We start from the raw sequence: 13,595 nt of genomic DNA, 5'->3' as shown, positions 1-13,595 counted from the left end.
ACAGTTACTATACGATTACATTATGTACTATGTTATTTAGAATATGTTTTTGTCCGCTTCTTAGATAGTGACTATATGATTATAATGGTTATTATATGTGTACAATAGTTACTATATTATAATAATAATAATTATAATCACTATATGTTTTATATAGTTACTATATGGTTTATATAGTTACTATATATTTGAAATAGGTACTATTTTTATTTTATCATGATTTGTTACCACATGTTTATTTTCTTCAATAGTTACTATATTATTTATATAGTTACTATATGTTTGAAATATGTATTATGTTTATTTTATCGATCATGATTTGTTACCATATGTTTATTTTATTCAATAGTTATTGTTGTTTTATATAGTTATTATATGTTTGAAATAGGTACTATGTTAGTTTATTATGTTATTTGCATGTTTTTTATGTTTATTCTACATTTTTAGTGATGTAGTTACTATATTATGGATCGAGTTACTATATTATTATCACACCAACTATGTCTGCAACTTTGTGACTAAATGACCATCAATAATATAAATGACCATCAATGATATTTATAGGTACTATATCTTGTATTATAGTAACTATATGTTTGGTATAGTTTTTTATGTATATTATAATGTTATTTTTATGTTGTTTGTTTTCCTCTATGTTATTAGTAATAAGAGTTACTATGTGTTAGGTTATGATACATATGACAAAACATAAATCATGCGGAAAAACCATAAAGCCAGGAAACATATTATTCACACATAATCATTTAGCATAATTCAGATGCATACACTTTGTTGCGTGCCCTCCCTAGCAGCGCCCGAACCGAACAAGAACAAGTCTTTAGGACTCCAAGTGTCGTCCCTCCGTAGATAGTCCACAGCACGTCCGGATCCACCTTAAGCTTGACCAACTAGAATCGCCCTTAAGGTAGTATAGATTTCGACTAAATAGGGGCAAGAGAGTGGCTGATTTTTCTTGAAAATCTTACCTTTGAATACTTCAATTGTCTCTATAAATTATGACCCTAGGCACCTATTTATAGAGGTATGGAAAAGGAATTATAATCCTACTAGGATTTGGATTTATTAATTAGAATCCAACTTGAACTCTAAATAATAAATTTAATCTATTAGAATTAGGATTTAATCAATACACGAATTCCGATAGGATTAGGATTCGTTACGAACATGAGCATCGTATGGCCACGAGCATCGCACCACCCGCGCAGGCCGTTCGGCCCACACGAGCAGTCGCTGCTCGCAGCCCAACAACACGCTTAGCGTGCGCGCGCCAAGGCCTTGTTGGGCATGGCCTTGCGCTGGGCCTGGCGAGGCTGTGGCAGCTCCATGTTGGGCGCTCGGCTTGCTGGGCGCGGGCCTGGCTTCGTGCTGGGCCTTCGTCTAGCAAGCCTCGTCCGATGCTAATTCGTACGATGCGCTTCCGATTAAATTCCCGGTTCCGGAATTCATTTCCGATACGAACAATATTTAATATTCCCGATTCTGGAATTAATTTCCGTTTCGAACAAATATTTAATATTTCCGTTTCCGGAATTATTTTCCGATTCCGATAATATTTCCGATTCTGACAATATTTTCGTTTCCGGCAATATTTCCGATTCCGGCAATATTTCCATTTCCGATAATATTTTCCGATACGTACCATGTTTCCGTTTCCGGCAACATCTACGACTTGGATAATATTTATATTTCCGATACGATCCATATTTCCGTTTCCGGCAATATCATCGTTTCCGGAGTATTCATTTCTTGCTTGTGACGATCTCAGCTCCCACTGAAACCAAGATCCGTCGATTCCGAATATCCATAGATGGAGTATTTAATGCCATTAAATACTTGATCCGTTTACGTACTATTTGTGTGACCCTACGGGTTCAGTCAAGAGTAAGCTGTGGATTAATATCATTAATTCCACTTGAACTGAAGCGGCCTCTAGCTAGGCATTCAGCTCACTTGATCTCACTGAATTATTAACTTGTTAATTAATACTGAACCGCATTTATTAGACTTAATATTATATGCATACTTGGACCAAGGGCATTATTTCCTTCACTATGTTATGATCATAACAATAACTATATATGCAACCCTGCTCGTATATGACTATCATTAATATTAAGAGATACTATATCATGTATAATAGTAACTATATGTTTTTAATAGTTATTATGTTATCATTATGTTCTTTTATGTTCTTTTTATGTTCTTTCTTTGTACTCTATGTTATTAGTAATAAAAGTGACTATATTATTATGACAGTAACTATATGACTATAACAATAACTATATCTGCAATTCTGCGAGTATCTTACAATCGTTAATTCTAAGAGTTACTATATGATGCATAATAGAAACTATTTGTTTTACATAGTTACTATTTTATTTTTTCATAGCTAAATGTTAAATCATTAACTTAGTTTAAATATTATTGATTCAGAAATACAAAGATGATGCATCCAGAATTGAAGTCGTGCAAAGAATAAATTTTGCAAGGAAAACAAAAGCAAGATAAGAAGAAAATCCTGACAACAATGGAAACCAAGGAAGTGGTAGAGGAAGGAGAGGACGTGCTGGTGGAAAAAAGAGACGTGGACGTGTCGATTAGTATTTTTTAGTTCAAAAAATATTTGATTTTAACCTGGTTTATTTAATAGATGCAAATAATTAGAATGTCGTAGCTAAAACAACTAACTAAGTAGTTAATGTTTTCTTTATTATTGTTCTGGAGTTGTAATTACTGTTACTTTTGATATAGTTACTCTTTTTTATTTCAGTAATTATGTGATATACAATAGTAACTACTCCCTCCGTCCCAGATTAGTTGTTACACTTTCCTTTTTCGTCTGTCCCAGATTAGTTGTTACACTTCTAAATTAGGAATGATCCCGCAATTATTATATTGTCTCTCTCTTCCCACTAACTTTTTTTTGTCCCCACACCCTCTCTCATTCAATTAAAAAAAATACCCCAATAATTACTATCACACCTACTTTTTCAATAAAATAACAATTGATAACCAAACAGCTACTTATCACCTAAAACTTTGTACAAAGGCAAGTGTAACAACTAATCTGGGACAGAGGGAGTATATAATAGTAAAAGTTACTATATGACCTCTAAAGCATCTATATATCATATTGTTTATTTTATAATATAGTAATTGTTCTACAGCTAAAGTTACTTTTCTATATGATATAGTTACTCTTTGGATAAAATAATTATTCATATCGAAATGACTATATTATTATTATTTTCATAGTTACTATTTTGAAGATATAGTTACTTTACAGAACCTATAGTTTCTATAATTTATTATTTTTGTCTGCAAGAATGAATATATAATTGTTCTTATTTTTATAGTAATTGTTTTACAGTTAAAATTACTTTTCTATATGATATAGTTACTCTTTGGATAGAATAATTATTCTTATCGAAATGACTATATTATTACGGAGTATTATTTTTTTCATAGTTACTATTCTGAAGATATAGTTACTTTACAAAACCTATAGTTTCTATATATATACTCTTTTTGTCTGCAAGAATGAATATATAATTATTCTTATTTTTATAGTAATTGTTTTACAGTTAAAATTACATTTCTATATGATATAGTTACTCTTTGGATAGAATAATTATTCTTATCGAAATGACTATATTAGTATTATTATTTTTTCATAGTTACTATTCTGAAGATATAGTTACTTTACAGAACCTATAGTTTCTATGATAGAAGACGCCGATTACCCGGTTCACGTTAATTTACAAAAACACCCTGGTCCACGCTAATTATAGCGTGGACCAGGTCCATTCAAGTGGGATTGTTAAAAACCTTACCAGGAAAACCAGTGTGCCAAAACCGTGGTTAAGGGAAAAAATAGTGCAACGCGTATTTCTCCCTCTGATGAATATATTATTTGAGATCTTCTAGTCAGTTGATCCAATATTGTTGGGTATTTTCTCAATTGTAGCAGCAGAGATTTCCTTGATAACAGATTCTCCAAAAATTGCTTGAATCTTCAAATCTTCACTTGAATAGATGAGTCGGGTATTCATATCACCATTCTTTTGAAAATCATGCACGTAGGATGTGCTTCGCTATATCTTATTTGATATCTTTATTCTCGAGTTGTCCAATACATGCATACAATAATAATTCCCTTATAGATAATCAAAGCTTCATCAGAAATAAATACATTTTGTTGTATATGATATTACAAACTTTAGCCATACATATTGGACATACATACCTTCTTCTAGAGGTCACATTTAATATTAGAAATCGATCAACTTTGATCGAACTTTCTCAATTCATTATTTCATGGATATATATGACAAATAACGATATCATTCTAACTCGGATATATATATAGCTAGTAATGTTGTATATGGTTCTTCTAGACCAATAAAATAAAATACATTATAAGGACATTACGTACATTAATCTTATACTTTGAGATAATTCATATTTGTATAAGAATTTTTCTGTTAAAAACTCAGTATGTGTATTTCGTAACTCTTATTTACTTAAACTTCAGGTTGAATTGTCATCTCAAAAACACTCCTTGAGATTTTTGATAATGTATTATCAACGTTGCGATATACATATGCAAAACTTGAAGGACCGAATGTTTAAAAACAACATGCATAAGTTCTTCAAAAACTCTTCTTACTTAATTTGCATGATTCACAACATGCTAGTAAATCAATATTATATATTTTCTTCGCAACTATTAGTCCAATGGAGTAAAAATCGCCCCTTATAAATTTCCATTACAAAATCGGTCTTATTATTCTTTGGATGCTATTCATACACGGCATGATAATAGTTTTGAAACTTGTGTATGCAATATGAAATTTATAATTGGATAATTCAAAATCAAACAATGATAAAATGTAAAATGAATTGAATGTATGATGAATTTAACTGGTTTATGACAGACGTTAATAACGTGTTTTCTTGTAGTGGATTTTGATGTTGATTCAACTGTGTCATCGACTAATTTCACTATTCATAACTCAATTTCTGAAGTTATTAATGGAAGCAATGTGATTGAATAACTCCAACCAGTTCATATTGAATTGGAAGACATTGTAGATGAAATTGATTTTTGGAAGTTTGCAATGCATGTAATGGATGGCTTTATCCAGTGGCGACACTAGTAAGGGTTCAGTGGGTTCAATTGAACCCTTACTAGTTCCCAAAAAACTGACAAGAGTTAAAACAGTAAATTCAAATAAATACAACTAAACGTGTGATGTATCATATAAGCACTAAATGCCTCAGTGGTTGTAGGGGGAAACGTGTTAGACAGTGTCAGGGTTCAACTCTCAAATGCACCATTTTACCGGTCTTTTTTCATTTTTCTTACTGGTTTTGCTTTACAGTTGCAAAATTATCCTAAAAAAAGTACGACTTTTATGTGATTGTTTTATTTTTTTTATTGAGGGGAACTTTTGTGTGATTGTAATAAGTTAAGGAGTAATATTATGCCTTATGTGTATAATTTTAGATGGGGTTAGTATCAAAGGAAACGTTAACCTTTTGATTGATTTTGAATAATTAAGCATCCCTTGATTTAAGATATGTTCTTTAATATGATTTGCACTTTTCTTATATAATTGCACTTCCTTTATTTGCAGTTCCTTATTTACCGTTTTTCACCTTCCTTGAGTAATATTCTTTTTAGCGTGTTTTGGAATAAAATACTCGTTATATTTCGCAATTAATAGGGGGATTACAGACTACTCATAAGGAGACACTAAAAGTTCATTTACCATAATGATCTTATGAGTTCTATTATAAAACAAAAATGTGTCTTGAAGGAAATAATGCCCTTGGTCCAAGTATGCATTTAATATTAAGTCTAATAAATGCGGTTCAGTGTTAATTAACAAGTAAACAATTCAGTGAGATCAAGTGAGCTGAATGCCTAGCTAGAGGCCGCTTCAGTTCAAGTGGAATTAATGATATTAATCCACAGCTTACTCTTGACTGAACCCGGAGGGTCACACAAATAGTACATAAACGGATCAAGTGTTTAATGGCATTCAATACTCCATCTATGGTTATTCGGAATCGACGAATCTTGGTTTCAGTGGGAGCTGAGATCGTCAAAGGCAAGAAATGAATACTCCGGAAACGATGATATTGCCGGAAACGGAAATATGGATCGTATCGGAAATATAAATATTATCCAAGTTGTAGATGTTGCCGGAAACGGAAACATGGTACGTATCGGAAAATATTATCGGAAATGGAAATATTGCCGGAATCGGAAATATTGCCGGAAACGGAAATATTGTCAGAATCGGAAATATTATCGGAATCGGAAAATAATTCCGGAAACGGAAATATTAAATATTTGTTCGAAACGGAAATTAATTCCGGAATCGGAAATATTAAATATTGTTCGTATCGGAAATGAATTCCGGAATCGGGAATTTAATCGAAAGCGTATCGTACGAATTAGCATCGGACGAGACTTGCTAGACGAAGGCCCGGCACGAAGCCAGGCCCTCGCCCAGCAAGCCACACGCTTCAACACACATGCCAAAGCCTCGCCAGGCCCAGCGCAAGGCCAGGCCCAGCAAGGCATGGCGCGCGCGGAACAAGTGGGTTGCGACGGACATGGGCTGCGAGCAAGAGCAGCTCGCGTGGGCCGCGAGGCTTGCGCGGGCTGTGCTCGTGCTCGTGTGCGGTTGTGTGCAATACGAATCCTAAAGCTATTAGAATTCGTTCTATGATTAAATCCTAATCCTAGTAGATAGAATTTATTTAATAGAGTCCTAACATGATTCTAATTAAACTAAATTGGTATTCTAATAGGATTCTAAGTCCTTTTCCATAATCCTATAAATATGTGCCTAGGGTCACAAATTTATATACAAGGTTTCAAGTATTCAAAACTAGGATTTTTAAGCAGAAAAATCAGCCATATTACTTGCCCTATTAGCCGAAAATTATAGAACCTTAAGGGCGATTCTAGTTGGTCAATCTTAAGGCGGATCCGGACGTGCTGTGGACTATCTACGGAGGGACGACACTTGGAGTCCTAAAGACTTGTTCTTGTTCGGTTCGGGCGCAGCTAGGGAGGGCACGCTATAAAGTGTATGCATCTAAATTATGCTATATGATTATGTGCAATTAATATGTATCCTGGCATCTAGGTTTCCGCATGATTTATGTTTTTCATATGTATCATAACCTAACAGTGGTATCACGAGCCTATTATTATTTGCATAATCTATAAATTTATTAACATGGTTAAATTTTACAAATTTGCAAAGAATTAAAAAGGGGTGATTAATTTTCGTAATTGTTAATTAATTGCAAATTGCGTTTATTTAATTAATATGTACGTAGTTTTTCGGCAGTTTCTTCGTTACTCAACGAAATTGAGTGATTTTTGTGTCCATTCCGCATGTAAAAGACATTCTAAAATTTTGACAATTTTTTTTTTTCGGCCGAACCCAGAATTCCCAAATTCGAAGCCTAACTATGACTTTTCGGAGGTTTTAGTTTTCGAACGCAAAAGTTTTTAGATTTAAGATGTTAAATTGAATATTTGCGATTCTTGTTGATAAATCTTGAATTTTTGATTGATCTACTATATATGTTTAACAATTTTGAATGCCTAGACTTGTTAATTATACAACCTAATTTGTAATTATGATTAATTTGTTGAAATTCGAATAATTTAGAATTGATTTGATTTTCATAATTAATTAATGATTTAATTAGGTACCCATGATTAAAAACCACCATAAAAATTGTTAATTTATGATAAATTTTAAATTTTTATGACCTAGATTTGAATCCATGTTAATCGGAAATTAATTGATTAATAAATTTTCGATTTTTCGCCCTAAAATTCTGAAAATAATATGATTTATTAATTTGTCATTAATTTTAAATTAAAATTTTTAATTTTATAAAATTCGATCATAAATGTTGCACGCACAAAGCAATGGAAGCTACGTGTTACCCTTAAGGGGTGTTGTATAGTGCGGGCACGCGACGACGAGCAAGGGAGCTCGTCGCCCATGCGGTACGAATGCAGCGAGCAACGAGCGTGGCATGCACAAGGCAATAGCTGCCTAAGGGCTGTGTGCTACGCGTATGGGGCGATGGGGCGATGGGCAAGCAAGTACAGCGAGCAAGGCAAGCACGTGTGGGCAGCGATGGATGCTGCGCCACAATGTGCGTTGCCTCGCCCAGCAGCACGCCAAGGCAGCGACAAGCGCAACACAACGTGCACGCGGGCAGCGTTGGCTGGCCTGTCCAGCAAGCGTTGCCCAGCAGCGCGCCAAGGCGATGGGCGAGTGGGCTGCGCGCAAGCGTGCTCGCTAGTCCTGACGCATTGGTGCGTTGTTGCTTGGGCTTTGCGGTACGATCAATCGAGTGACAAGGGGTTTGTTGCTTGTTGGACTTGACGAGGCATGGGCGCAAGCCCATGGCCTTGTCTTGACCCGATTGGTTCGTTTTAATTTTAATTTGAAATTTTCAGTTCGGAAATAATTTTAATTAACTTTAAAATTAATAATTTAAATTGTTTTCTCGGATTTTAATTTTGAATATTATAATTATTATAAAGTTTTAATTTATAATACTAAAATTAAACCTTGAATTAATTTAAATTCGTTTAATTCAACTGAAAATAAATTAATTGGATTCGATTATAATTTTATATGAGCTTTAAATTTTAATTAAATTTGTATGTTTCTGGTTAGACTAGAAATACATTTTTTATGTTTAAAATTAGTAAAGCATATAAAGTTATTGGTTTAAGTGGGAGCCTTTAGTCATAAACTCTTGATTAGGTCTACAAATCCTTTAAGGTTAAACAACTTGATTAGAATTAATAAGGACTGAATAATTGGTAGATTATTGGTGCTCTTGATTAATTGCTCCAATATTTATGTGATGCATAACGTGTTTTACTAACCAGCTATGTGGGCCATTCATGATAATGAATGGGGGAATGGTACATATTGTATATGTACTGTTTTGCAGGTTATGAAGTGACTAGTATGGCCCAAATAGGATAGAAAATATGGTCTGCGTTCCATTAATTTGAATGTAATTGGTCTAATGCACCAAAGTTTGTTTTTCAATTCAAATATGGTCTGCGTACCATCAAATAGTTATAATTAGTTTAATCATAGCTTATCCTATTTGAAGAAAATGGTGCCTCCCATGGTGAAATTCAAGACGGAGTTTCCAATCCATTCTCAAGATGGACTTTGAAGTTGATGCTTCAAGATGAAGTCGGGCCATACTAGATCACATTTATCTTATGCATGCTTTAAGTTATTTATTGCTTTAAATATGTCTTAATTATGCATGAGATTATGGCTTGATTATGTTGCATGATTAAGGATTTTAGTTCACTTAAAATCTAACCAACATAGTAAGAGCCTTAAGTTCCAAACTTTAAAAATTGAGTTAAAAGGTGCCATGCCAAAATAACACTTACTTGGATAACCTTTACATCAATCTAGTAATAGTTTTACGCTCAGCGAGGTGTTACTTATTGATCCTAAAGGGGTAAGGTACACAAATAATTGTGAGTACATGTTAGTTTTGGTGAAACTCAACGATATAAGTAAGGAGTCCTTTTATGTCGTGTCAAAATTGATAGGTTTACCTAATAAGTTCTTAGACGTACCTATTAACCAAGAGTAGTTTCTAGACTATTAGCAAAAGGCTTTTGCTTACCTAAAAGATTTTAGAATTGAGTCTAAATACATAATGTGCTTAATTCTTCAATGGTTTTAGGGTCTTGGAATCATTTTATTCACACCTGCCGGAACAATAAATTCGAATAAAATGCCAATAACTTGTTTAAATTGCATGATTGCTTTAATTTTCAAGTTATTACTCATGATAAATGTTTAGACTTTGCATGCTTCAATGTGTGTTTTAATTATTGTTTATAATTAAATATCCTGTACTGCAGTAAATCCTTTTAGAAAGGTAACAGTAAATTTCCTAAATTGGTAGTGAATCCAAGAACGATTCACGGAAATGAGAGAAAGTGAGCAATTTAAAATGTACGTTTCTTATAGCGACTTTTATGGTTGTTTTCGAATATCAAAGTCGAATGGCAAACCGATTGGTGCTTGTGAATTCAAAATGCAATGTAGTTTTGAGATCATAAAGCATTGAGTTTAAATGCTCAGCTTTACCAATGGTTAACAACCTAAAATCTTTTTCCATTTAATTCTCGAATGAGTCTAGACCCTAGACATTCGAATAGATCGATGCTTAGAGAACTTTAGAAGCTTCTGGTAAGATCATCTAGTTGAAACAGAATATTCAACATAAATGGTAAGAAATTTGTTGGAGTGACATTGGACATGTCTAACAAAGTATAAAAGTCAACACTAAAGAATTCAATTCTTAAGACTATAAGAAAGGGTACAAGAAATAGGAAAACAAGGAACAAATGAAAGGAATTTACGATTCCATTTCTACCTATAAGTTTATGTTTAAAGAGAAGTGACCTAGAAATCAAAACTTCCATGGTATCATATACCGCTTGAGGTTCTTACTTCGGTAATAACTCAAACAATGGAAGCTAGGCTACACTAATGGCCTACAAGTGGGAAATGAAGCATGGCAATGCTACATTAGTTGTAGGGTCATCTTGTTTGTTTTAAGTCCTTTAAAAGGCTGGAACTTAATGGCTATTTTGTTCCACAATCAGCATACCTAAATTTCTGCTTCAAACACAGAAAGAATCACTTTCAAGAAAAACAAAAACAATGTTTGTTTGTTTATTTGAATGAAATGGTCATTTACGGGTTGAGTCAATATGCTTGATTAAAACAAATAACTCTTTAACAATAAGAACTTTAATAGGTTCAAATCAATCTTTTGATTTGAGTTCCATTAATCTTTAGCATTGTTTCTTAGACCATATCAACAAGTTAACATTCAAAAGCTCTATTTTGATGGACTTTTGAAAGTTGATTGATTTCTAAATCAATTCAAGACAAGCTAGTCTTACTTGTTGAAAGTAACAAAAGATATGAACTATTGTTAGAACGCCTAGACAATAGAGTTCAAAGCTAAAGAAAGATTTTATGACTTTATTATTTCACCTAGATTTGAGTGAATATTTGTTTATTTACTCAAAGTGATATAAGTTTGAATCCGTTTGGCTAGTTCAAAGATTCAGAAGTATAAAATCCACATGGCAAGAAATCATAAAGATCTAGGATAGATCATGTTGTTGATTACTTATACCAAGAATGATCATCAATGATTGTGTGTTGTAATTTCACGATCTAGCTCCATAAGATATGGCATATCTACATTGGGATGATCGAAGTCAATTAACACTTGATTCGATCAATGATGAATCATAAAGAATTTTCCTATAACTTCTAAACAAAATGCTCAACTACCACCAAACTAAACCAAATTCGTCAAAGCTATTGAAAAGAAAAAATTTAGAATATCTTTTCAATAATATATATCTAAAGAGTTGCTAAACTCAGTGGGAGCTTAGTGTTTGTTATTCAACAAACTAAGGCCCAAGTATAGATATACGTTTCATTGTGATTTATTCAAATGAGACACAAGGGTATAGTTCCTACCACGAATTTTTGAGAACATTATGTTTGTTTGCTCGAAATAATGTCCTTTTAGAGATTCGTTTCCAAAATGACAAGTGGGAGAAAATAGACCTCGAAAGTCTTCGAGACGAACAACAAACATAAACGGACATTCCGGAGGCTTTTTGAAGTGCTTTAGAAAACCCGAACTTATTCTTTAAGGACTTTAGAAGTGGCTTTAAAGAATAGACATCTCTTAGAAGACTTTACAAGTGCTTCAAGGAGAACAGAATATTCAAAGGACTCTCAAAGTGCCTGTTGATATTCTATTGTTTGATGTTCTATACCAAGTAGGCATAGAGTTCAAGTCACTGAAACTATGAGATTCTTCTATTAGATAGTGAAGAAACATAGAGATCAGGTCAATGAAACTATGAGATTCTTCTATTAGATAGTGAAGAAACATACAACTTGCAGTCAAACTATTATCGCGTAGATTAACGAGTTTGTGACTTGTAAGAAAGCTATGACGAAACCTAGATTCCCTAAAATGGTTAGAGGCCATATATAGACTCAAATGTTTTAGATGGTTAAAGGCCATAAAACATAACCAATGTTTTGATGACAAAATTGAAATTTTGTTGATTTGCAAGAATAGATTAAACACCTATTGGTTACAAATTGGTTTTAAGGATAAAAACCATCAAACATGGAATTGTGTTCACACACAAAGCTAGATTAGTTGCTAAAGGTTACAAGCAAAATCACGGCGTAGATTGTGTTGAAACCTCATGCAAAATCGTAATGCTCAAGTCTATAAATTAAGCAATAATTGCATATTGGTACATATGGAAATTGGATTACAAAACATATTCCTCAGTCAAATGTTGGAAGAAACTATGTACATGGCATGTCATAGGATTTGTGGATCCAAATAAAGCTTGAAATAAATGCTAGCTTATGAAATCTAAGTACAGATTTAAGCAAGCAATTGGGAATTAGAAATGTATTTTAGTGAAGGTAATAAGTATTTTAGTTTCATATAATGTACATATGGTTCTTATAGATATATAAGGAGTTTAGTGGGAGTACGTAAAACTTAATTGGTCCTATGTGTATCACACACATATTTATCTATTGTGAAATAACATTCAAATGCTAATGACTTAGATTTGAAATTATTCATCAATGATGGACCATGGCGAAACTTAGTACATACTGGGTATTAAGATCTAGTTACAAAGATCTTATAATATTGTTAAGTAATAACATTTACTAAATCAAACACGAAAGACTCCATTGGAGATATTCGACCCATGTGAAAAATTCTAAGTAATGAATGTTTGAACTATGTATAAGCATTTACTAAGTTAAACATCAAAGGATCGAAATGAGATTCTTAACCTATATTATATGTCAAAGAATTTAGCTGGATTTAGTATCTACTGAAACTAGAATGAGCTAAAGTTACATGAATAGAATTCAATTGGGAATTATTCTACAAAGAATTTATCATGTATGATATAATATGAGGATCGCCAAAAAAAAAAAAATGTATCGTATGGCTTTAGGCATGACGAACACATACCAATCTCTATTGATCTAAGTGAAGATCAACTAGATTGAGATCAAGGAGAACTTATGGTACTTGAAAAGGTACATAGGAATAGATCTTGATTTAAGGAAATAAATATATGCTAAATATTGATGTTACACGCATAAACACTGGCAAAGGATCAAGCAATATCCCTTTGGAGTTAACCATTGGCAAGAACGGGCTATAAGCATCATGTTATGAAATGGCAACATAGATTGAAGACCATGAGTTGTTGCGTGGTAAATTAAATATTAATTTCTATGTTCTAAGATACAGATGGAAAGTCTTCCACATATCCGTGAACTGCTTGGATAAGCAAATCCAAACAAAGCATCACTAGCGACCTATACAGTTGAAGTAAAAGTACTTATTGCCTAAGAAGCAATAAAACAGGGTTGTTTACGTTAAAGAGTTCT

Source organism: Spinacia oleracea, chromosome 5, assembly GCF_020520425.1.
Source record: "Spinacia oleracea cultivar Varoflay chromosome 5, BTI_SOV_V1, whole genome shotgun sequence".
NCBI lineage: Eukaryota > Viridiplantae > Streptophyta > Magnoliopsida > Caryophyllales > Amaranthaceae > Spinacia > Spinacia oleracea.
The sequence above is the reverse complement of the archived record's forward strand: the minus strand, read 5'-3'. Positions refer to the sequence as shown.